This window comes from Antedon bifida, chromosome 3 (genome assembly GCF_963402885.1).
Source record: "Antedon bifida chromosome 3, ecAntBifi1.1, whole genome shotgun sequence".
In the NCBI taxonomy this organism is placed as follows: domain Eukaryota; kingdom Metazoa; phylum Echinodermata; class Crinoidea; order Comatulida; family Antedonidae; genus Antedon; species Antedon bifida.
Genome location: NC_136228.1, coordinates 5,246,115 through 5,272,937, shown reverse-complemented (window position 1 = coordinate 5,272,937; position 26,823 = coordinate 5,246,115). Strand labels below are relative to the sequence as shown.

The following is a 26,823-nucleotide window of genomic DNA, read 5'->3' as shown; positions in this document are numbered from 1 at the left end:
AAATCTTCCCCAATTATATAAGTACAGTACACGCTAAATTCTACCATTAATGTTTTATGCCCTTCATAAACTTATACTAGGGACATAAATAATTTTGATAGAAATTATAAAAATTATTTTCAAGGAATAATTTCCCCTTAATGTATCTATAGTACCAAAATGTATTTAAGCGCTCTCTTATTAGTAGGACGTGTTTCCTATAGTGTTTCATAATATATTATTATGCCTATAAAATAATTGAATCAAATGGATTAGTACTGTACAGTTAGTATCACTCTAAGAGAAGATTTCATATTTAATGGTGGTTCTTCAATAATGACTTTGGTAGAATTAAGTGGTCCTTTAGAGTTCCAACGTATAGAATGTGGTCCTTGTGGTCCTAATATACGTATTCCAGATGTTGCTTGTGGTCCTTTAATGGAGTTTTTGATACATACTATTTATTCAAATTGTTAGTCATAAATATATTTTAATAAACTGGCTGAGTCATTTCTGTCTGGAACTGTGGTTTTGTCTGCTACACCTAGTATTTCCAATTTTTATTCACGATTGTGAAGTTATCAAACACGCACATGGACATTACAGCATCAGAGTTTCGGTTCTTAAATTTATACATTTTTTTTGGTGCTTTTTTTTACAATTAGAAGAAATCCGCCAAATTGTTTATGAATAGAATTGGTAACGTTTTCCATAAGTCTAAATGGAAATGGTGATATTCAAGCACATGTGAACACACCGCCATCAACCTTTTCTAAACGTAAAAAACAACTAAGTACCATCTCTCCTTTGCATGGAGTCTCCGCTCCTCGCCACACTCTGTTACACATTTCATTTGACGCTAACTCAACAGCACGCTTGGTTTCTCACGTCTAAATTGCTTTCAGCTAAGCGTATCTTCTCACTCTGTTTCTCATACGAAGACATCGCTATAAAACCTAATGTTTGTTGCAGACTATGATTTTTAGCTTGACCTGACCTGACATTTGACCTTTTATTTATCTATTTTTATATTCCTTCTGATAGTTTAGTTTGTTATTGATGAAACAAATATATTGTAATATTTTTCATTCATATTATTATTAAACATTATATTTTTATCCAAATAGAATCGATACTATTAAACATTTTAATTTGTTTATTGTATGAATGTATTTCAAATTTATACAACTAACAATAGAACTTCGAATCTCTACAAATTTGTGTAAAACACTTTTAGTAAAGTATAGTACTTAATTTTCTAAATGTATTAAATTGAATTTTGGTGATAAACTATTAATTCGTAATTGATCAATTTGAACTCTGTGGCCTAAAAACAAACAAGACTTACATTTATTGAGTTCAAGTGTATTTAACATTTCTTTCTTTCTGTTGTCTGCGTTTTATTTCTGCAGGCAACTTCCTTTACACTTCTACTATAAATAAAAAACTGAAAAAAACATGCTTTTCTCTATTCTTCCTCAAATACTATAGTGTACACCGCATTTCATACAGTCTTTGCTGACATCACAGTATGAATATGCTTTATTTATTTATTTTTGTCCATCAAAACTTGTGTATTAAAAGGATCTTTAGCAATTGTGGACATTAGGATCAAGTTCAGTCATAGCTTTCTGTAATATGAATTCTATTTAACCTGATTGTGAAGAAGTGCAAATAAACAGTGTTTGATTTAGCCTGCATCACCAAGCACAGGGGAATGAACTCCATAGCAAGATCTACCTTTACAAATGTATATATTCAGTCATTACATAAACACTACTAGGCCTGCAGGGTACATGCTATCCATTGATGGTTGTCATAGAAATGCTATTAACAGTTATATGCTGCTAATGTTGAACAGAAGTTATTTTATACCAAAAATCATTGATTAAATTATTATTTTATTTACGTAATTATTGAATGGTTTATGACCAAAAATGAAATTGATAAGGCTTATGTGAGGGAAAACCCTTATCCTTCTTGTCATAACCAATCAAAGACATCTCTCGGATCAGGAGTACCTCTAACATTAAAAGAGCAATCACATCCATTAACCAATAAACCCAAGATGCCCCTTTTCCTACATGGTAGGCCAATTTTCAATTATCTTGATGAATCTCAGATGCTTCTGGAGAATCCCTTACATCACTTCCTACATGTTGTTGGCCACCTGCCATCATTTTGGTGAATCTATGCTTCTAGAGAATCCCTGACATCACTTCCGACCTAGTATAACCACCATGCCATCATTTTGGTGAATCTCAAATGCTTTTGGAGAATCCCTGACATAACTTCCTACATGGTAGGCCAAATTGTGATTATGTTGGTGAATCTCAAATGCTTTTGGAGAATCCCTGACATCACTTCCGACCTAGTATAACCACCTTGCCGTCATTTTGGTGAATCTCAAATACTTTTGGAGAATCCCTGACATCACTTCCAACCTCGTATAACCACCTTGCCATTATGTTGGTGAATCTCAAATGCTTTTGGAGAATCCCTGACATCACTTCCTACCTAGTATAACCACCTTGCCATCTCTTCATTAAGGATTTAATCATCATTCCACACCACCTTTTGATTAGTATCCTCTTTCATTGTTTTCCTACTACTAATATTTTTCCCATATGTTATTATTATATGATTTATGGAACTATGAACAGTGTATTAATCTTTGTATTTAAAGAAGTTAAATAGATTAGTGACTTAATTTTAAGTGGCATTTCCTTCAAGAACACAACCAACCATTTTAATCACTTTCCTTGAATTAGACTGTGTTACATAGATAAAGCTATTTGTTTCCTATAATCTTTACCTACAAAATAAAAAAATAATAAGGCTCACTATATAGTAATTTTTTTAGCTTTCATTACACAGAAAATCATCATTGTCTGCATGCATTAAACGGATTTTAACTAAAGTTTTAATTTTTTTATTATAAGAAAATAACAATAAAAACCAATAGGCCGATGCATATTAAATTAATATGTATTCCTTATGCTAAGTGGATTTTCTTGCAATTAACATCAGATAAGCAGGCTGCACTCTGATTGGTTCCTTGTCCGATTTAGTTATCCCTGTCATCGTTAGGACAACGTAATGACTGGAGTACAGTAGTTCCTGCTGAATTTATCGTACATTATTATTGTTTACTTTTAAGATAGTATGTTTTTGTATACAAGTCTCCTATTTAATATATATATGACAAGTCTGCATATTGTAATGATAAAGATATAAAAAAAAAAACCTTGCTAATATTCATCGATGATTTAACACGATGAGTCAGACTAAGTGTGAACACTCACTTAATATTCAAATACCATATAACAAGTTGAAAGCTAAGACCAACTCCGCAACCCCCTATCTTGGCTGCCGTGAGCTGCAATGAACGGTAAGGGGCTTAGTTTGGATAACCCATATAAGAAGGGTGAGATTTGCCAATAAGGAAATTGTTAACCCAAGACATGTTCCTGTTTGTAATATTGCCTTCAATCATTCTAATGGTGACTAGACAGAAAATCTATCCCCCGACTTTGTTCCACTTTCTAGCGAGCAGCGTAAGCTTGTGATTTAAACGAGAAGTAAGATCATGCTATAAAATATAATTGTGTAATCGAAGATAGTATATAACGACTTCTGTCAACCATTTTTTGTCACTGTTTATAATCATTGAAAATATTAATTGCATTTAAAATATGAATATATATAATATATACACTTGCACTGAGATGGGTTAGTTTTACCCGAAGACTCTGTAATTTGTTTCTGGCGATTGTACTTTATTCAGCTACTGATACCCACAGCATTTTCAATAATTTGTCTTTTGATTAAATATAAAAATTAAATATTGTATTTCAGTTTTTAATTCTCATTGAATTATTTTAAAGGAACAATTCAATTTGATGTTGTATTGTATTTTTATAATCAACTCTGATTGTGTCGCAGCATTTAGGCCCTTGTATTGCCGTATTATAGAGGACCCATGTTCTTAATAAAATAAAACTGCACAGGTGATCTTCTTTAAAGATTGTAAATAAAAAGTATATGAAAGGATCTGTTTTGGATATTGTTTTATGATATTCCTGAGAGTAAGTCATTGTTAGCTTACAAACATCTTTGGTGCATTCTTGGTTCTCATTGCAGTCTTCTCATTTTCAGTTTGCCCGGAGCACACCAAATGGATACCTACAATCCAATCATCTCTTCTTAACACATCCAAATCACTTCTCTTTTCTAATTTGCTATAAAATTCTTTCAATTTTATAGCCGACTCCGATAATATTGTATCGCAACGTTTATGCCCTATGTTAGGTGTTGTGGCACCACATATTTTAGCTGGAAGCATTTGTTGAATCTTCTCTTGCCTAAAGCAACCAGCAGGGCATATCAGATGGATGACAGTTAACTTATATGCATGTCACCGATACTTTAAGTATATAATACATGACGCGCAATATGACTGCTGCAAAGCATAATACAATGTAATTTTACGTTATCAATGTTCCTCTGTCATATGGTGCGAGCCTATTGGAGTTGACATACGTGTTAGAAGGTCACTTGCCTCGCTGTTAACCCAAATAAGATCCAGGCCAAAGTTCAACCACTCATAATGTATGCATGTGTATTTCAGTATTTTGTTGACATTTTTATGATATTTTACTGTTTTTTACATTAATGTATAATGATAGTATGGATGTTAGAAATAATGATTTTACTCTTGGTATATTGATGCATTATATTGTTCCGATTTCATTTTTTACACACAATAAAATTATATGTAAATATTTTGTTCTATTACAGAATCCACAAAGAAACTTTCATAAAAATAAAATGTGAATTTTAAGTCAAAATCTTTCATCACAATACTTCATAAACCACATTAGTTAATACAGTTTGTTTTTAAAGTGTGAAAAGAATAATGTTTGTTATTAATTGGCTACTAAGTAGCACTTGTCAATGTTTTAATGCAAATGATAACAAAAGTTGACCATAAATTTGGTATTAGTCGCTGAAGGCAAGGTCTTCCCACTTATTGCTACAAGTTGTTATCTGCAAGGCGGTTCAGGACATACAGCACACAAATTTGTAGTAGCACTGTAGGCTTACCTGACTAAATAAGCTTGTTATTATCTCACAGGTGTACTGTACCAAAAACATCTATAATTTTTGGAAGGATTAGGGGGACAGGTAATTGGAATAAGAATACTTAGAAAGTTTACTTGCTTAATGTTTTAATACTACTGCAGACTCTTCATGTAAGAGGGGTCTAGTTATTAGTATTACTATCATTTATAGGAGTCTGAGAAATTCTTTAAAATGAATTGTACAGAATAAGGCAAATATTCATGTTGAAATGTACAGTACAAATTGAAACATTGTTAAGATTAGCCACATATTTACTATTCAAAATATAGAAAATAAATGAAAATGCGGTTTATTTTCAGTTTTGTGAATCTTCTATAACATAGGTAAACGCAAAGGTTAAATTTGTTCTATGAATTTGTACCTCGGGCAATAAATTATTGGCATTGTTTCTCGAGGGAATTTGCGTAGGGTGCTGGTTTTTCCCTGTAGGGGAGAAACCCAATCGCTAGATTCACTCTTTATCAAATTGTTTAAATATAAAATCCAAATCTGCAAATTTTAAAGGAATTTGTTGATCATGGAAAAAAAAGTTATATAAACAAATTATTTGATTATGATAAAAGTTTTATTATTTATATTTAGAAACAATCACACCTGCAATTTTTTTTGCAGCATTTAAAGATTTTTTAAAGTTTATGTTTAAATTTGAATTAATTTAATTTTAAAAATAACATTTCTGTATTTTGTTGTGGCATTTCTATACATAGATATTGTATACTACTAAAAATGGCAATCAATTCTGAGTGACAAAGCATATTATTTTATTTCATACCAAGTCATTTTTGAAAGAGAAAAAAAAAACTGAAAGAAATTTATCACTGTGCATCTGTAGTTTTTATGTATTACAATACTCTGACGAATGTATACTTAAAATTAACCTTAAAACTAGCAATTTACTCCCGCCGGGCCAGAAAGCTGTTGAAAAGTGAATTAAATCAGAAGATGAAATAGCTCCCTCTTGTCCATAAATGATGTAGTGTACATCACCTGTTCAGACTCCCTCCCAAGGGTCTGTCAAGAAATGTACCCCATACAAATATTGCAAGTTCATAGGCAGGTTTTACTTGTGATGATGTTCAAGTCGTTGCCATGCATCCACTTCCTTCACTTTTTATGGACCATAATGCATTGCAGTATTTTTATGACATTCTGACTTGTAATATTAACCACAATGCTTTGCACTGTTTTGTATAATATATTATATAATATATACTTTAAAGTTATTCTTTAATGCTAAGTAAATTTTCTAATTATGTCAGATCTCTATTTATTCTTATTTGCAGTATTTTCATGACATTCTGACTCGTAATATTACCCACAATGCTTTGCACTGTTTTGTACAATACATTTATATAATATACTTTAAAGTTATCCTGATTTAATCATTAATTGTTGTTGAGAACATGAAAATTAAATAATTGTAATTTAATTTTTAAACAGTTGTAACAATAATTTAATTTATTACTTAACATTAAATGAATTACATTTTGTCGTGTTATTGTTTAAAAATGTATCAACTTTCTTTAAACTATACAACAATAGGCAGTACTATTTATTTATGTGTATCTCGACACTAAATTTCAAAATTCACTCAATATATCCTAAATCTAGGTTATATTGATAGGTTAAAATAAAGATTATTTGGGATGAAAAATATATTAATCGGTGAATGGTAAATTAAAGATTGAAGTATTTCAGACCACTAAGTACAAACTGAATCATCATACAAACACTTGGTTGAGTCCTGCTTTATTCAACTCAGAAAGGAGCAAAGTTTGTGAATATCCGTGCCTCATGGGACAACATTCAAGTCATCAAAAAGTCATGATTTTTTAAGCAATAAAAAGTTGTTCACATATTCCTGCGGTTCATAGGACCATCTTTCCGAATCAGTAATTTTTATTTGGAATAATATCTTGTCAAAGTTTATGAATAAAAATGAGATGGGAAATTATTTCTATCTTTTTCTTTAGTGATCAATGTGTATTAAATCCTAGTCAAATACTCCACCCAAGTTTATTATTAATATAATAATTATTAAAAACCTTAACAAAATATCATAATCGCTTCTGTTTTTCAATTTATTCATTTTTAAAAGATAATCTAAATTTGTTTTTCTCAAAAGTTGATAGTATGTATTAAATAATTTATCGTCTACATGAAATTCTGTAATTGCTAATTTTGTTAAATTATCTAAATTAAGTTTTTTCATTTCAAGATTAATTATTTGATTTAAAAATCATAAAGTCTTCAATTGCATACTCAATAATCTGAAACAATTTCTAATTCACTTTAGATTTTTATGCTCAATAATAATTAGGTCCATATTTAGTAAAGAAAAAAAAATTAATAGAAAAAATGTCTGCAAATAATGCAAGTTTGCATCTAAGCCTTAAGTCCCTAGCGATCAAACAGCATACCTATTTTGCGAACACATTTAATTACTTTTCAACTTATTGTGAATAATGATGATGAAGCCTTTGATTATGAAATCTCTGTATCTTTGGTGGAGATTATATTGAAAGAGTCCGCCACATAGCTACCGGGGTAATAACACTGTTTGACGAAATCCTTCGGGACACGGACATTCTGTAGCCTAATGAGGGGGTTAGCCAGGTTTCATCCGGTATCCAATTGTTTTTAAGCTCAAGATCATGATATGTAAAATATTTTCATCTTTATGTCCTAAAGCAATTTCTCTGGGAATAATGTTATTTTGTTACCAGAAAAATATATGATTCTTGATTTGGTTGGTTCATGAGCTACTTTTTATTTGCTTTTAAATTAAAATGTCAGAAAAATGATCAAAGAACACTATTGTTTTTGTTCGACAAAAAAAAAATTGTATGAAATATATATATGTTGTAAACATGGCTGTGTTATTTCAAAAGTTGTAATGACTCACTTCTTTTACACACCTTAAGATATTTCCTCTCTCTACAACTTTTGACATTTTAACAAAATCGATCAAAATAAATTTAGGGGAATTGACACCTTCATTTAAGCTGCCCAGAAGGTCAGTCTTATTATTGTTTTTGCTTATTTTGCAAAATCTCAACAAAGAAAAAGCATTTTTTTAAAGTTTCATTTTTCACTTTCCTGTTCAATATGGAAGGCATTATATGCCAAAATTAGGAAAGTGAAACAATATTACAATTTGAGTACATTAATGAGCAACAGATATTCATAATCGAAACAACAATAAAGAATGTATTTTGATGTGTTTTGTCACCGGTTGCCGTCCATAGATGGGTGTATCTTGGTATAGCAGTAGGAAGCTGGTTAAAATGTTAGATTATTCTGTTAAAATGCCAATTGAATTGAAGTAGTTTTGAGTGATGTTGATGAAGATGTCTACCGATCAACCTAAATTGTTTCAATTTATCAAAAGCACGTAGTACTTGCCGTCATAACTTTTTTTAGAACAGTTTTTACATGGCAGCAGGATTTGACCGTTTGTTGTTCATGTAAGGAAGTCTACATACAAGCTTACAAAAAAAATATGTAAGTTTGTTTGCTTTAAAATACTAAAAAAAAACAGATTTACAAAATATACTACTATCAAATTAGTATAAATTATTTAATTTAGAAATTTGTGTGAATGAAATATATATTTGCTTTAAATAAAATATTTTACAAAAATTTAAAAATATAACAAAAATTAAGACTCTAGTATAAAAGCGCCTGTGTTATGGCATTTGTGGGAAGATAGGTTTAGAAGTAAAATTGTCTTAACTTTTTTCATCACTCGTTGCAAACCATAATGAGTTTAAATTAATAGTTTCCAGTTTTCTTGCAACCTTTCAGCATCATATTAACACTGTTTTATCCACGTTGAAATGTTGAGTAAACCCTGTTTACACTAAAGCAATCTTTACTACTAGGAAAGAGAAAATAATTCCCAGACAATATATTATTTTGCAAAGGTGCGGACAGACTTGTTCAGTACATTTTTTCACTGTTTCTTTACATTAATAAGATATAATGATCCAAAAATATTTAAAGATTTTTTAGGCTAAATAATCAACATCTATGTCATCATAATAAAAGAGTGTTGATGTTGTTATACTCACCAAATTTATATAACCTAGTGGTCAAATAGATCCAAGTCTGTGATCAAATTGATCTTGTGTTGTGGTCAAATTTGACTGGCTAAAGTGGTTATATTTGTTTAGGACACTGGTCAAATATTGACAAAGTAAATATAAAGATGATAATTAGTATTGGTCTTTGTCTGTCCAGACAACTCGGTCAATAACATATTATTTTCGGCCAACTTGAATAATACTTAATTGTTTAAATAATGAATTGTATTTAATTGTATAATGCTTTGCTCTAGGGACTGTAGTGCGGGAATAGATGGCCAGACAGGCAGACAGCCCCCTAGGGTTAGACCTTAAGTGAACTTGTGTAGTACATTAGTATCAAGTGTTTATGTAAATTTGTTTACTTGAATGTTAAATAATTTTCATTTATCTATTAACTGTAATATTAAATGAAAATATTATATTTCCATTACAATACTACTACCACCCTAGAAAATGTTAAAATGTAAATATTTGCATAAGAAGATAAAAATCTTATGTACATTTCACACATTTTGTAATAGTAATTACCATTAGCAGCTGATGCTTTAGGGCCTTAACACCCAAACTCAACACTTTTTAACTACAATTTAATTGAGCGTAATAATTCCAATTTACCAACGACTTCCCTACTGACAAATTAGTATAAATACAGCGAATTTCAACCGAAATCTTACCAAGGTCGAAGGTGAAAGAAAACTAGTCAAATTTGGCACGAATTGTTCCCCAGAGTGGAGGCAGTTGAAAGAGACTGGAGAAACGCTAGTTATTGGTCTGACTCTGCGTATTACAACCCTGTTGTGTGCTAATTGGGGTGCAGCATTTGTGGTCTTTGATGTTTCTAGAAGGTTAATTGAAGCGGCTCTTAAGAACACAATGTTACCGCATTTAACTCTAACTCAATGCAATTCAACTTGACATAAATTGGTTTCCGATTTGCGTAGTTAACAAGTATTTTTTTCTTCCAAGTGTTCAATCATTTTGCTTCCTATTTGCTAACATTGATTGTTTAAAGATCGGTAATTTGAAAAAAAAAATAATCTAGTTTACAATATCCCTGTTTTATACTTTAAATCATATTCGGTCAATTGAGAATTTGAGCCATTTTCAACTTTATTTTATATCCTTTTTGTGTACTGCAACTGACTTGACTAACTTTTCAGTTTTATTATTGATTTTAAAATTCTTTGCAGTGAATTTTATATTGCATAGTTCTTTATGAAAGGTGATGTTGTTCTAAGAAGAACTAGAAGGTCTGTGTTTTTATAGCTGCTATTGAAATGAAAACATTATTCTAATGCGATGATTGCCAACGGGTAAATCCAGAAGAAGGCCGTACAACTACAGCATTAAATCATAATGATTTTGACAACCAACTTTTGACTTGAATGTACATATGGACATAATGTAACTATATATGGACATAATGTAACTATATATGGACATAATGTAACTATATATGGACATAATGTAACTATATATGGATATATAGTATTTAACTATTGATATACTGTAAAGTAGTGTATAGGAATATAGCATTACTATATGGAAATAGCATTACTATATGGATATATCATTACTGTATATGGACAAAATAATTGATTATTGCGCTTCAATTTAACTTTTTAGCTTCTGGAACATGATGTGTTCATCTCGGTTTTAATGTGATAATCTATATTGTTTATTGTTAGGTTTCTAAAGTATAGTGAGTTGTTGGATGAACAGTGAACAGGGTATTTCTATCTTTACTTATTGTTTGGTAAGGATCTATGCTATATATAGGATACATCTCTGTGATACAATAGAACGATTCTTTCTAAAATTAGTATAGCAAGAGTGAAGACTGATGTAATGCTTGTTTTACTGCATATGACTCGCCCACCTGTGGAGTGTGGCAAACAAAATACATTCTGACAGAAGGGATGGTATACTAGCTTGATTTTAACAACACAGGTTAAAAGCACGAGTTCTGATTTGTCTGCGTAAATTGAATAGGTCATATTACAGACTCTAGTTGCTCTTTGTATCCTAGTAGTATTCATAAATCATTTGAATTTAATGTTTAGGAGTTCATTTCAGTTTAAAAACAGTAAACATTGTATAATATAATAGTCACGTCTTTGAAATACGGCTATATTTATTCACTATTTCCTGTTGAAATCTTTGACAAAGGGGTAAATAAATTTCTTTTGAATGGTTTGTCAATGTCAACACAACACAATAATCAAGTTTGCTATGTTTTAACATTGCGGGAATTAGTATTAAAAAATTATTATTTAAAATGTTATAAAATAGTCTGTATTTTACAGTTTGTGATACTTTTAACCAATCAGGGCACTCCATATAAACAGTTTAGGCAACCTTTTGATCCTAGTACTTGACTCTCCTCGGTGAGGTCAACCTGTTACTACCACACTTCCTTCAATACATTCTCAATCATTACCAGATAAATATATATCAGAAGGTGACCTGCTTCAAAATGGCTGCCTTTCTTTTAATGATTGATCCGAATTCCTCAGTGGAGCCAACTAGTATAGGTGGTGATTAAAGGCCTGATAGCTTTTGTTTTATGCTATGAGTTTAATCACTGTACTTAGGAAGAGAAATGGATGATTCTACCTATCAGTTATGGCAGTGGTCCTAGGTAGCCTGACCTCATCTACTTTGCTTAATATTACAGTTAGCTAAACTTAATGTCCAACAGATGTGTCTTACTTTTTTGTTCAGTTTTAATATCCCTGGCTACCACATCCAATTCACCGGCAATTAGCTCGTTCTTCTCGCAAGATTTGGTTACTAAAAGAAATGAATTGTTGTCTTTGAGGAAATCACCCGAAAAATTCCTTCTACTGAACTTTAACTTGCCAACATACATTTTGTGAGCTACTTTTTCACATCAATACATATTGAATAAATAGCATAAAAAAGAAACAACAAATAAATACTTTAAGAAATTGACAATTAAAGATGTATTGTCCCCCAAAATCATGAAAAATAAAGATTTTTAAAATCGGACTTTGAATAGGCCATTTTGCCGTTTTAATGAAGTTGTTCACTTCCATTAGAAAAAAAACGGGGGAAAAAAATTATTTCACCTATAAAAAGACAAAATAAACAGTTAAATTACCCAAAAACTCATTGTCTTCCAGACAATTTGACCATTTTTTGCTTTAAATTACATTTTTCTCAGGTAGATAAATTTTTTTCAGACCCAATTTTTTGTGAGAGTGAATAACTATTATGTGACATTAAAATAACATATTCAACAAAAAAATTAAAATTAGGGGGACAATATATCTTTAAATATAACAAATTTTAAATGTTTAAATTTCCAATGTCCTAAAAATATAAAATGTTTTGTTTAGTAATATTGTACATATCCTGTAAATTTTAGTTTTATCAAATTAATAATTGTTTGTTTTTTAAACATAATTATAATAATCAATTCAATTTTAGTAGAAAACATTTACAATTCATTATTACTTTTGAAAAGATCTAAATTGTTTTGTGTTTCTTATTTAATCTTATTACAGTTCTCATCATTAACAAATTGTTAATAAAATTGAGTTAGGGAATAATATTTACCAGAAAGGCCAACATTCGTCAGTGAACTCAGTCGGCCAACGTCCCCGATTTTAAGCCAATATTGACCTAGCCTCATTTCGATAAACTGCTAACCCTTTACAAATGAAACTTGGTGACCCCAGACGTAAGAACAAATAAAGCTTCGATTATTCTCTTTCCTATTCTATTACTGAGTAGCTTAGAAATTACTGCATATCCACAAAGGCTTGTGGTTGTATGTACATATTTATTCAACTCTTAACAGAATTTATACAATTCTTAGTCCACTCTTATACTTTATTTCTTCGTTCTGTATAATATGTATAAAAATTTAACAAATTGTTTTAATTTGTTTTTAATCCCTACATTGCCTATATACCGTGACAAAGGGAAATTTACACATGTTTGAGGATTTTCTCAATGAATCTTTCATTTCCTTAAAAGCTAAAGGCATTTTTTTTATAATTTTTGGTTTGCAATCTTTTGGTTCTCCGTCATTCTATGATCCAACGGTGGAGACATGGGCATTTCTAGTCTCAAAATAGAGAAAAAGAAAGAAAGAAACTATCCTTGGATAGATGAATTATAGCGAATGATATTTGATCTTGAATTACACAAAGATGGTCTAAATTATTGACCTAAATACTTTGTTTTAACCTTGGAATTCTACAATTCTATATAAATTTAAATTAAATAAAATCTTAAGAGACAAAATAAGTCGGTAATTTAAGAATGAGAGGTGACGAAGATATGTAGCGGAAAAATGAACATAGTTCAAATAATAATAATATCAATAATTTATTTTTCAATTAAATGCTTAGATATTGATAATTTTCATTTGATGACAATATTTATTTCATTTATCTCATCAAATTTAAAATTACGATTTTGTCATTTTTGTAGTAAAATGGCCATTAAAAACTAGTACTGTAGATAAACCTAAACCGTAGTTATCTCAAGTAAAATTGAACACATTTTTATTTGTAGTAAAATAACCGAATAATGTTTATCTTATCTTAAAAATATTTATCATTCAATATGAAATGAAATGCTTTTGGTGTAGAAATACCCAATAACTTGTAGCTAGCAAATATTATATAAACAATTGTTATTTTTCTCATTAAGTATAATTATGAAATTATTCATGTCCTTGTTTCAATGCTTGATCAAAGTTGTCAGTATATTTCTTACTTGTGTATTGTTTTTCATATAAATGTATTTGAGTCCAACTACCAGGGGAATCTAATATGAACAGGTTGAAGTCATCAGGGATTTCAGTCAGTTTTACTTCAAACTACTATGTTACCCAATTACCTATCCAGTATATTATTATGGTTATAATATTGTATACTAATTATTACTAATAATATTTTAGGATTTATAAACACTTTCTTCTTTTCGATATTTAATAAAAATCAATTTTGTGATATTAAATACAGTTTAAAATAAAGGGATCTGATGTTTAAAACATGTAATTGTCTTTAGTTGCACATGCAATTTCTTTTGAAAAAAAAAATTAAAATTTGTAATTTTTAATGAATATGTTATACTTATTTTCTTGTAATTTTAATTGTTAAACTGTAAAAATTTGATTTACATTTTACAACAATTTACTAACTGAAAATACGATGTTCAAATTTAATTTAGTTAGTAGCGGTCAAATGTTTATCAAAGGCAATTTCTGTTTTCGTTAATTTTATGTCTGAAAAGGTGGAAAAGAGAATAAAATCTGGGTATACTAACAGTCCCTTATCAACAGAAGCCAATAGCCAATCCTCTGGCGAGCGTTAAGCCTGTTCTTTGTATTGTCTCGTACTTAAAGCCTTTGCGTAATTAAATTTTATTTTGTTCTATTTAGTGTCATATTTCATATAATTTTATCACTTTCAGTTGGCCATGTAAAACAAGTCTCAACTGACCAGTTTGATTTCTAATAGTAGGAAGGTCAGTAATATCTTGTATCTAAGTTAATAATGCCTTCAATGATCTTAACTAACATGGTCACCAGAGAATCAGCATTAGCTATCAAAATGTAGAATCCAATTAATACTGGACAATAACTGGTCATTTCATTGTCCAGTTGACATAGCCAATAAGCCGTTTTCAAAATTCTGTTAAATAACAGATTTGCAACTTTACACCTTGGTTTTTTTATTATTGTGAATTGCATTGTTATTAGTGTTTTAGTTAGCTTCTATATTGCGAACTTGCTATGATATCTGAAACTTAATCTAGTGCTAGGCAACAGTAAGGCGGGATCTTAGATAGAAATTGTCTCCTTTGGGAACGTCTTCGTACCGTTCATGATTGCATTGGGAATCGGAATCCTCAAGCCTCCTGCATGATTAACTCAGTACCTTTTCATACTTGATTCATTCTGTTTTTGGCCCAATTCATTCCAAACGACCCACGCCAACCACTTTATCCAAATTAAAAAGACAATGATTGGACTTTAATCGCATTGATGATTAAGATTAATAAGTTCAATCAACATCAACTTGTGTCGTTCGTCTCATAATCTATGTGAAGTTAATTTTGAAAATTGTCTTTCCAAAATCGTATACTGCCATCTTATTTGTTCCGCATCCCAGAATCTCGTAATGGTCTTTATGTTCTCATTTAGCGTAGCTTTTGTAACGAGCTGACCGTAATACTGTTGGTTGAATCTAAAAAAAAAACATGTAATGTTAAAGAAAATAGGTAAAGCCCAACCTGTTTCAATACATCTTTTTTCTCATTTTTTTAAAATGTTTGTGTGATAAAATAATATTTTGTACTTCATCACAAACTTGTTTAAGATATAATAGTACAAATATTTATTTGATATTGTAAATAAGATTTTTGAATCAGAAAACAGGAGGTATTATTATTTTATCAAAAAGGTACAAAATATAGGTTTAAGTAAAACCTGGTTTTAATAAACTTCTTTTGTCCAAATCGGTTTGAATTGTGGTTTTTATAATAAGCTTGATAGCGTCCAGCATTTTCCCATCTTTTCTTTAAATTAGACTGTCATTGGTAATTTCTGGACATTGCCCTGTCTATTCTGCACACCTGTGTCACTAATTTTTTGCCCTCGTTGTGACCAGTATAGAAATAATCTTCATGGCGGAAGTAGGGTTACGTTTCTGCCGTTTCATGCCTTTCATAGTTCTATAGTCTTCATGTAATTATACAAAAACTAAATTTTGTTGTTTTTAATTATTAAATTACAGCATGTACAATGATGTTATTAACCAACTCATCGTAACTAATATTTTCCCCATATCAAAAGTTATTTTTATTATTCCAGATATGATTTGAATCTACTGATATGATTTCTTATTTTTTATTATACCAATTTTCAAGGTTTAAAAACAACGCACCCTATTTAGAAAACTATGCCACATTTAAGTGAAGTAAAATTCATAATTGCTGGGCATAGTTATAGGAGGAAGTTTTACTGTTTTGTAAAAACGTTTGGACATTTTCTACTACCCATGAGGTCGTGTATACAGGTGGTAAGGGAATGCTAATACGTCTGACCTATTTGGTCCAATACCCCTTGATTTGATTTAAACAACTGAAAAAAAAATCTTGGCCAAAAACAGGTGAAATACAATTCACAGCATCTGGGGGAGTTGGAGGCTAGGAAGAATAGGATTTCGTATTTGGGTCGTGCATCTCTTGGGATTTTACCAAGAAAATTACTCTCTGTAAAGGTGTCAGGCAAAATAATTGTGTAAGTGATATACAATCAAATGTGTATTCTCTCTAATTAGAATCTACATTGAGAAATGTTTGCGATGGTACGCACCAACATCACGGTGAAGTTTTTTTGTCCAATGCCGCGAGATGGTTGAATTGCCTGGGGACACCTTTCAGATGCGCTTTGATTCTTTGTGAAATGTGATTTTGAGGAGAATCGTAGCATAACGCATATATCCTGATTAGTTTGCATATAGTACCTAGCTTTTGAGTTAAAACCTAAGTCATCTTTCTACTAAAATGGAATTTATAAGGTACCATATTAAGGTTAAGAAGTTGCCTCATCATGATGTTGCCGTCGTGATTTTACAAATTCTTTTGTCCACATTTTATTTCAAAACAAATTAAATAATGCAAAATAATATGCAAGTAGAAAATTATGTTTCTTATTTATTATTTGTTATAAAAGTACAGCCTTAAAACTAAGCATGTGATCTTAATTTTTGGGTGGCTTTGCGTTTATTAAAGCACCTGCTAAATATTAACGAACCCGACAATATCTTTAGCCGTGTTCTTAGTTATATTTCCCGTTATTTAAACCCATGTTTCTTATCTTCAAAGTAAATTTTAGCCTCTAATTATAATGAAAAGTTGATTAACAAAGAACAGAATGGTTGTTGTTAATATTTATACTGTTTGTCTGGAATGAAAAAAATTACAAACAAGGTCATGTTTTAACTTTCTTTTTCGCACTTTAATGCAAATATTTTTCTTCGATTCAACAAATACATAAAAATACATTTAATGCATATTCATTTGTTGATATACTTATTACTTTGTCATGAAAAATGTAATAAACAAATTTTAATAACAATGTTTGTTAAACCTCCCTGCAAATATATTATGTTTTATAGTAAAGTTGACATTCGTATTATACCACCACACCTGTCAAGGTTCATGACAATTAAATTATTTATATTTTCAACTTAAAGGTTTTTCCAGTTGAAATGTTTTTTTTATTAAAATCTCTATTTCTAATGATTATGTAATACAAAATATGAATTGGAAATTCAAGTAGTTTATTCTGATATTTAAATTTATCTGACAGACTTGAGGAATTTCATTGCAAATGTGTTGGTCAGTAGCACCAACACTGACAGCTGAGAAAATGACTCATGACAGTAGATAAACATGCAGCGTTAAAACCATCAGGCATTCTCCAATATTACATCTTCATCCATGTTCCCCATCCCTTAAAAATGGTTGCTAACACTGGGTAAACACTACCCGAATATTAGGATTACTTACTTCAACAAATAAACTAGATTTTTCCTAGATAATTTTGCTTTTTCAAGCTGAAATTGAAGACCGTAATGTTTTTCTATCTCCGTCAATCATACCGTTATGAATTCTGTCTAAACAGAACTGTTTGTTGACATTCAATTTCATATTACTTTACTTAATATTAATGCAGTGATGAAGGTGGGAGAAAGATTATTAATGCGAAATAAAACGATGAAAACAAAATGCAGTAGGCCAAATGTATACTGAAATCATTCTAAATATCTCCAGAATATATATATATTGCTTAAGTACATTTTTCCTGTGGATATTTTTTGCAAAAGTTAGTAAAAACAGTAGTAGCTAGCAATGTTGGAATAACCGGCATCTGGGAGAACAGCGATGGCCCAGTCAATGTCAGAATACCAAGGCTAGCTCAATCAAATACTCAAGGCTAGATACACCAATGATTCAACTATCCTTTTTTTTTTTAAACTAGGTGCTGGTTTGAATTTACCACATATTTATTATGTTCTCAATATTACAAAGATTAGTTTTAAAATATGTACAACAATTATTGGTATACCTCTTTTATTGGAGGTTAAAGATTTAGCTAAACATGTTTGGTAGATAAGTATTTACCTAAGTAGCAAATCATTTCCCCCATTTAACAAGCTTTTATTTGATTACATGTTAATTGTAGGTTGCAGCGTGGAGTTCAATTGTCGTCGTCGCATACCGTGGGGTGCGTTTTGCTCTCGGCAGTATCATTTATTATGAACTAATTCAACAAGGTCATTGCCTTTCATTCTAAGCCCAAATGGGAAGCCCATGATACTGAATGAATGCTTTGCTAGAAACCTTTACAAGTCAACTTAGTTGGTTTTAAAGAAGCCTACCTGGGGAGCGTTTCGGCTTAGCCCTGAGGGCCAACAAAATCCTTCTCAAGAAAAATATGGGGTTCACAGTTTGGTCAGAGATGAATGTTATTAGCAATCAGAAAAATTGCTAAATAATGATGACATATTTTATTTTGAATTTTTGAATTTTTAAAAACATTTTTCGTGACTTCAGTAAAATTAAAGTAATTAGTGTCTTATGTGTATGGCATGTGAATGTATAAGTTACTGTTTCATTTTTGTGTTTATACAAACTGTGTGTGTGTTAAGGGTAGATTATTTATTACTTAAGATTATTATATTAAATAATCTTTTTAAAATACACTTTTTAAAATTCTAGATAAAAATGTAAATTGTAGTATCAACAAACTGTATATGTGTATACTGTATGAATTTAATAGTAGCCTATCTTTTGATATTTTTTGTTCATGTTTGAGATTTTTGAATAAGTTTATGAAATAGAAAATTCTTGAAATATTAATGAAGTATAATGGATGGGATGCCCCCCAAGTTTGTTACCAATGATTCCTCTAAGATCAAACGATAATTGCAACATTTCCTCATCGAAACTGGTGCGTTGTGGATTTCCGTTCCGTTATCTATGTATTTGATCGAATCAAGGTTTTTACAGTAAGTCACCAATAATCCAGTTATCAACATTCATTCCAGTCAGTCGGATGTTGGCGACAATTCTTAGCATCTGGTTCGTCGTCGTCACTTAATCCACAACTTGGGCCATTGTCTTCACCTTCTTGTAATCACTTTTGTGATTGCTTTTTGATGTTGCCTGGCTTTTGCTGCGAATACATTTATGATCCCATACCCAGTGAAGAATGCCCTTTAAATAAATATTGCTTTAAAAAATGCATTTCTGATTTCCTAAACAAACTCGTAATTCACAACATTTACAACATAAATCAGTCAGTTGATCCATTTCAACTATCGTCTGTTAAAGATTACAACCAACGTATTTACAATATTGGTTTTAAAAAAATAGGATTAAAAAATGTCAGTTCGGCCGAGTCCATTAGAAAACTGTTGTTGATTTGTAATTTGTTTATTCTCGTAAACTTTATCTCATCCGTTGATCCTACAAATTCACAAAAATACATTATTCTATCATTATCGAAGACTGACTTATTCTAATTATGTTTAATATTTCACTGACCTTACATTAAAATAAGTTTACATTACTTATTGTTGCGCTTGGGCGACTCGATATCATTAAACTTAGCTGTGTGTATGTCATTAATTAAAAACTAAATACCCCAAGTTACAGCAGAGAGCTCACATGCAGAATCAAATTGATATGGATGCCATTGCAATTGTTTCTTTGCCGCATCGCTGAATACAAAGCTTCTGAAATTATTGACCATGATTCTATGAATATTTCAACTTACGCATGACGGTATAAATCACACCAATATATGAGCCTTGATATAATAATAAAAGAATTGATGATGTTTGTAACATGTTATCAACTACAAATTGATAGACTTTTTTTAGCACAATATTCTTATATTAATACAGATGAAAATAATTGTCTCTATCGCAATTTATATGGTTCTCTCTGATGTGCTTTTGCGTATTCTTGATCATATTCCACATCTTTTTATTGTGTTTTTCTACAAGAGCATATTGAATAAAACAAATGATATTGTGACAAAGCTAACAGTACCGATGCTCTTGCATTATAAGTTATTAAGCATGAACTTAAAAAAATGTAAATGACTGGTCACAATTATTTAGTATGCTTGTATCCATTTGCTACTAATCTGCCTGCTCATATTTGACCTTGTGTTCTTTAGTTAGCTTTGTAATATGGTTTTTAGATTTAAAAGTTCCTTCATGGCAGCATTTTAATGACTTTATGACGTACAATTTACAAAAAAATATTTGGGCCTAATTCATCGTTTCATAACAAAATCTGTTCTTTCTACAATTTCAGTTTCCTATTTTTTATTTCAGAAATTTTTTTATTCACCTTGTTTCCTGTTTCAATCCCACAATTCCATTATACATTTTCGTTCTTTCAATTTTAATATGTTCCTGTCGTCCTGTAGCCATTCCATCTTTTCTTCCGCAGCCCGTTTGTCTAGTACAGAAAGTGAAAGTGAGGTGACTCATCACAATGCTTGATTTTTTTCCTGTGCCCTGCGTCAGAATGATAACAAGCTAGTATGTCCCCACTATCTAAATTCTAGTTGGCTTCTTGTTATTACTATTGACTTCCAGCTGTAGGTCTAAGCCCCATAGCCCTTACTGTGAAATGTTACCCCTAATTAACTCTGATGTTTCCTTATAAACTTGTCACTTTGAACAAACTTTCGGATGTTTGGGAGGGAAAGAATCGCTAATTGTACAATGTTAGACAGATTGTTAACTGTAAAAAATACAATAGATTAAAACTATTATAAATTTTTGTTACATATTGATTGCTTTTTTAAAATTAATTTTCTTTCATATTTGTGTAAAATTAAGCAGTGAAGTTGAGACATTGGCATAATCCATCTTAGTCTTTCCAGAGATATTTTATTCATCATGTCTTTCCCCACATTTTTTTCCTTTCCACTAAACAATAGTTTATTCTATATCACCTTGTCCTATTTATAATTTTAACGGTTATTTTAATATATTTTGATTAGCTATTTAGGATGCCCTCTATCATCATAATTTATGAGTTTGTTAAAACCACAAGACTTTCTGGTATAGTCATTACAGTCACACAAAAAGGATGGTGATGACGTACACTTCATAAAACAAAAACCAATTAAATTGTTTCTAAAAGAAAAACAAATGAACTCAATTAAAATTGTAAAGTGTCAAGTAAAGGTATATTGATACTGATAGAATTGTTGGCATATTGTGAACTAAATTTCACTTGATTCAACTTGTGATATTAAAACCAGATGTAAAATAGTTTTCAGGTTGATTCAACAACATTTTGATAATCTTCACTACTGATCTTGTAATTTTGTCATCGGTTTGAGGAGTCGTCCGGGGATTTGACGAACCATCTATTAGGTTTTAAACAGTCCTCAATTCCTTCAAAAGTGGTAGACTGTCATCGGCTGGTCACCAGGGACCAGATTACAAGTTTTCTTTAGTTAAAGCCGATGGAATTGCTTCTAATTGTAGCTAGGATAATTTACGAGCAGGCCCCCTTTTGTAGAACTCTTTTTCTTAACAAGATTGTCTGTTTTTAAGTAATTTAAAACATTTCAAATGTTATTTTATTTTTATGGCTAATTTTGATTATAATTTCTATGTAAAATATAGATTGTAATTTATTTTCTATTATGATAAATCAAACGAAGATAATGTCATACAAAATGTTTAGTAAATTGAAAATTTGAATGCTTTACAAACTTATTTCCATTGAAATGTTATGTACAAAAATTGTCAAACAATAACCAAATGAAATCCACAAATATAATATGGGAAAATTAAAGAACGATGAGTTCCGTTCATCACATTTTAGTGACTATGATTTTGTTCTTGGAATATGACGTATGTAAACTTGGCAATGATTTTTTTTTTTAACTTTTGAGATCCTGCCATTTGTAAGTTTTGTGCAGAGAATTGTTGAGTGCAGTCTAGACTATTAGAATTGAGAATGCTAGAATATTATGATAGCATGAAAACGCTTTTATTCAAGTGTATACTATTTGAACTAGAAACGTCTGAGTATTGTTAAACACTGCATGTTGTTGGTTACATATTAGCAGAAATTCATATTTTTTTGTTTAAACTTTCAATTCTAGTATATGATTCAGAAAAGTTTCTTTAGAAAGTTTAAGATTATTTGTAACAAGTCAGCAGACAGAGGCTATGAATTACGTTGCCCAGTTCACACTCCTAAAACATTAAAATTAAATAAGAAATGTTTTAAATGGTTAATTTCCTTTCTTCTATCAACACTTGATTACATTAATGTTAGAAACATTGGCAATTCAAAACAATATTATTGTAGTAACCCATTCATTTTCATGAAAATACAAAGAAAATATTTACAAAAATAGTAAAAAAAATACCAAAAATGGTTGTAATCATTGATTTGCAACATTAGGGCTATAATATTTATAGTATGTTTTTTTCACATTATAGGTCTAGTAAAATCTCTAAATTGTGACCTGTAGAATACTTTTACAAATAATGAAACTGGTTGACATTAAACCATGGTTAAACTTAGCCTAGAGCTCAATGTTTAGATATGATTTACTTCCAATCAATCATATTATATGTAATGAATTTTAGAAAATAATTAAATTCTATTTAAATGTCGGATCATAAAATATGATATGAATTATGTGACTTTAATAATTGCCAATAATGTAAAATAATTAAATTGTAGTTAATTATCTGTAGATTTGGACAAACTGATTGATAATAATTAGCACATTAAAGTTATATTTAACTTACATGGATAAATACCATTTTTGAAATTGATAATTATTTTTGTGGGTTTTTTTTTGTGCAATATAAAATAATAATCCATTTGTAAAAGTTATTGTAAGACCTGGTCACACGTACTTAATAAATTAAGTATTTGTGATAATTGTCTATTAATTATGGGTACTTTAGTTGGATCCCTTGTGAATATTAGCAATTGTGTTCATAGTTCAATCCTTCAAGGTTTTCAATTTCACAAGGGGCTAATTTACCTACAAGTTCTTATAATGAGAAGTTGGACAAAACCAGTGTGTTTTATTTACGAAGATTTAGATTTCTACATAAATGATAAGTAGAATTAGTTTATTAATTAGTTAAATTAAATATTGATATTGATTGATCTGTTGGGAACAATTATCGACCAGTAGTGGCATTTCTTCCAGGTGCATCATTAATGTTAAAAACATTTTCATAATTTATACTATACATTTAAATTATTTATTAATTTGTATGATAAATAAGGTAAAATATTTTCAGTTGCAAATTCAGGGCAGAAATTGTACTATCAACTCAATCTTTTCCATTGTATTTTGTCAAAGGAAAAATGGACTGGGCAGTCCTCCTGTTTGTTAGTTTGGAGGATGTTATGATATTAGAAAGATTGAGCTCTGCTTCATTCGTAACATATAATTCAACCATCAATATTTTATCTTTGGTAAAAGTAAAACTGATAATATGGCAGATTATGATTTATGGAAACAATAGTCTAGTGATCTACTATTAGAGATTATAGAACACAAATAAATAGTTGTTACTGATTACAATTACTGAAAAGCACATTATTCAAAAATTAGAAAAGATTTAACATTAAAAGCCTAGGTTTTCCCTTAGGAAAGATAGAACTGAAAGCACTAATCTACTCTTGAACAAACTGCGCATTGCAACAGATTCACAATAGAAATAACCAATTTAGAATATTATAAACAATTGGAAGAAAGTTGTGAACTGGCAATGCAAGTGATTTAGAGAATTTGTTTAGAAAAATATCCCTCTTCCCTGATTAGGTTTAATATCTCCACTTGATCTAAAAAAAAACTTTAAAAAAGAAAAAAGTATAAGAAAATTGTTGAAAAGTTTGTTTAGGTAGTAAAAGATATTTGAAATACAATATGTACCAATAGTTTGTCTGTTTTATCTATTTATTGATAAAACTTTTTCCGCCAACAACTATATATTATATATTTTGTAGGAGAGCATCTTTTTGGTTATTTTATACAAACTATATTAACTACTGTATATCAAATAGTAGAATTTTAACTGACTAGTACAATTAAGTACATGGATTTGTTTGAAAAATGGCCAGTTGTATTTTGGATTAAAACTACTTGATTCAACAAAAATTTGTGGATTTTATAATAGACACATAATTACTTCCATTGGGGATAACAGGGGAAAAGTTTAATGGATGGGAAATAAGCGGCATATAAAAGTATTCAAGCAGGAAGTGAGGTAATGATTTGTGTTTTTTCTGGTTTGTGGTATTCATCATTGTCACCAGTCATATTTCATCTGTACAGTAGTTCAGGGTCAATGGAACCAACAGAACTTGACTTACATATTTTGAGGAGGAGGAGGAGGTAAACAAAAACATCAAGTTCAATTATTGTATGATTTTTAATTTGTTTATTCTTGGTTTTAAATGTAGTTTTATCAATCATAATGTTATCAATTTTGTAATACGTGGATTGATTAAAAGTTTTTACATCTCGGGGGTAATTGATGAGATTTTACATTTTTAAATTATTCAAATATTTTGTTGTTTTATTAATTAAAAATATCTTTTAATTTAGATGTTTTATTTCAAATTGTACAAAGTAAGAATAAACAAAAGACAAAAATATACTATTATATTCATATATTTATGAATTAACAATGTATACACAAACACTTTTTGTTAGTAGTTTCCATAGTAACAACAAGTTATTTAAATTTGTCCCAGGTGAACTAACACCAACTGTCAAAAACCAAAAAAAAAAAAACGACCATTAATATATTTTAAGCAATAATTGTCCCCTTGTGTCAAATTTACTAAATTGTTTGATTAACACACAAACGCTGTGATGACTTCCTAAAGCCCTTTTCAACTTCCTGCTTGAATCTATGATTACTTTTCCATAGTGGATAATTTTTTAAATACTATTTTATATTTATCACTTTTGTTTATATTTATGTTTATGAAAGTCATAGATATTATTTGGTATACTTAAAATGTACAGTAGGTATTAAAACAATTGTTGAAATAATTATGTAACTTTCTAGACTTACCATTAAACATAGATTTCTTCATCCCCTTCTTTCATATCTCAGTCCTTGTTCTGTATCTCCAAGTTACGAGCCATTTTTTTCCCTTCAGATACTTCAATTCAAGTATTTTTTTCATTTTCTCCTAAATATTTGTCAATAATTATTACACTATCATTTTTATGAATAATTTCCGTATCATTTGAAGATTTTTATTTTATTTTTCCATCAAAGTAGAAAAAAAAAAATGGTAATAAACTAATATCAATAAATTTAGTTGGAGGGGATATTAAAAACTGAATTTTATTGAAGCCGCTAGGGACTCTTATAGTAAAACATGATTTTTAAATGTTCACCGCCAAATAAAATTGACCCCTTAGCCTCCCGAAATTGTGATGACTTGATTGGAGTATCATTTTCAATGGAGAAGGATGAGTTACAGACAGAGTGGAGCCAGAATCTGCAGAATACATCTGCTAGAGTCATCCAAACACTCAAACTACCACATAAAAATACTAACAAGTGTACATAAATTTTCTCCTGCATCTCAACCGGCCTTGTACTAGCGAAATTCCTCAGGGTTTAATGAGGTCAGAGGTCTGCCATTCTGTTTTTCAAATTTGTTCAACTTTGTTAATGGGTGCATTTGAGATCCTGATCAAAAACCCTATAATTTTTGTTGGAATTCATTTTATATTAGCATGATCTTTGTAAGGTCATAACTTCCAGGTTTCTGTCGTCTGGAAGACTTACAAAGCAGTAAGGTGGTTCTTAAATCATTCTATTGGTAATCAATATTTTGTCATTAAATATTTGACATTAATAATTATAATTTTCAAATTTGTATAGGTTTTGAAAAATAAGGAATATCCACCTACTAGTGCTGTGCTCCATATATATTCATAGTTTTAACGTCTTTTCTCATGCATAACTTTATTTTATTAAGATTAAAAAAGTAGATCGATTCCTTGACCTCTACAATTTATACATCAAAACTTTTCAACAAATTTGACTATTAAGTTCTCAGCATTTTGGCCAGAACTGTTGACAAGCAAATGGTCTTTCAAGTCGGGTTTAATTTCCACGGCAACCCAATCATAAAAGTACACTACCCTAATTTGGTATTGTAAAAATAATTAGTTGATACATCTTCATACTTTTAAATTTATAACAGGTTTTTTTTGCCTATATCTGATATCAAGGGCCATGTTACACCTTTTGTACTTAAAAGGTTCATAGTACTTAATTTAAGTAGCATCCTTTGATGTGTGTATTATTTACATTTAATGAAACAAACTTTTCTCCACTAAACTCAATAAATCACTCAGTTCTACTGGTCTATTTTCTCCTTGGGCCATTTTATTTCAAGCATGGGTGAGTGATTTACCTAATCAGTACGATACTATTACAAAGTTCCTATATCGAGAAAGTTTTCCATGCTTTTTAAATGAATGTTCTGTTTATAAACTAGTAGGTTTCATTTAAACGCT

At 30.0% G+C, this 26,823-nt stretch overlaps 1 protein-coding gene and 1 long non-coding RNA gene across 5 annotated transcripts in view; one reads left to right on the top strand and one right to left on the bottom strand.

The window, feature by feature from the left end:
- Nucleotides 1–26,823, top strand: part of LOC144838682 (transcription factor COE3-like) — an 89,845-nt gene that overhangs the window by 42,491 nt on the left and 20,531 nt on the right. The window lies entirely within an intron of this gene.
- LOC144838527 (uncharacterized) lies at nucleotides 14,841–25,393 on the bottom strand. Its single transcript, XR_013611651.1, has 3 exons — nucleotides 25,358–25,393; nucleotides 20,625–20,735; nucleotides 14,841–15,439 (listed from the first exon to the last, which is right to left on the bottom strand). It is a non-coding gene; the product is annotated as an uncharacterized LOC144838527 (long non-coding RNA).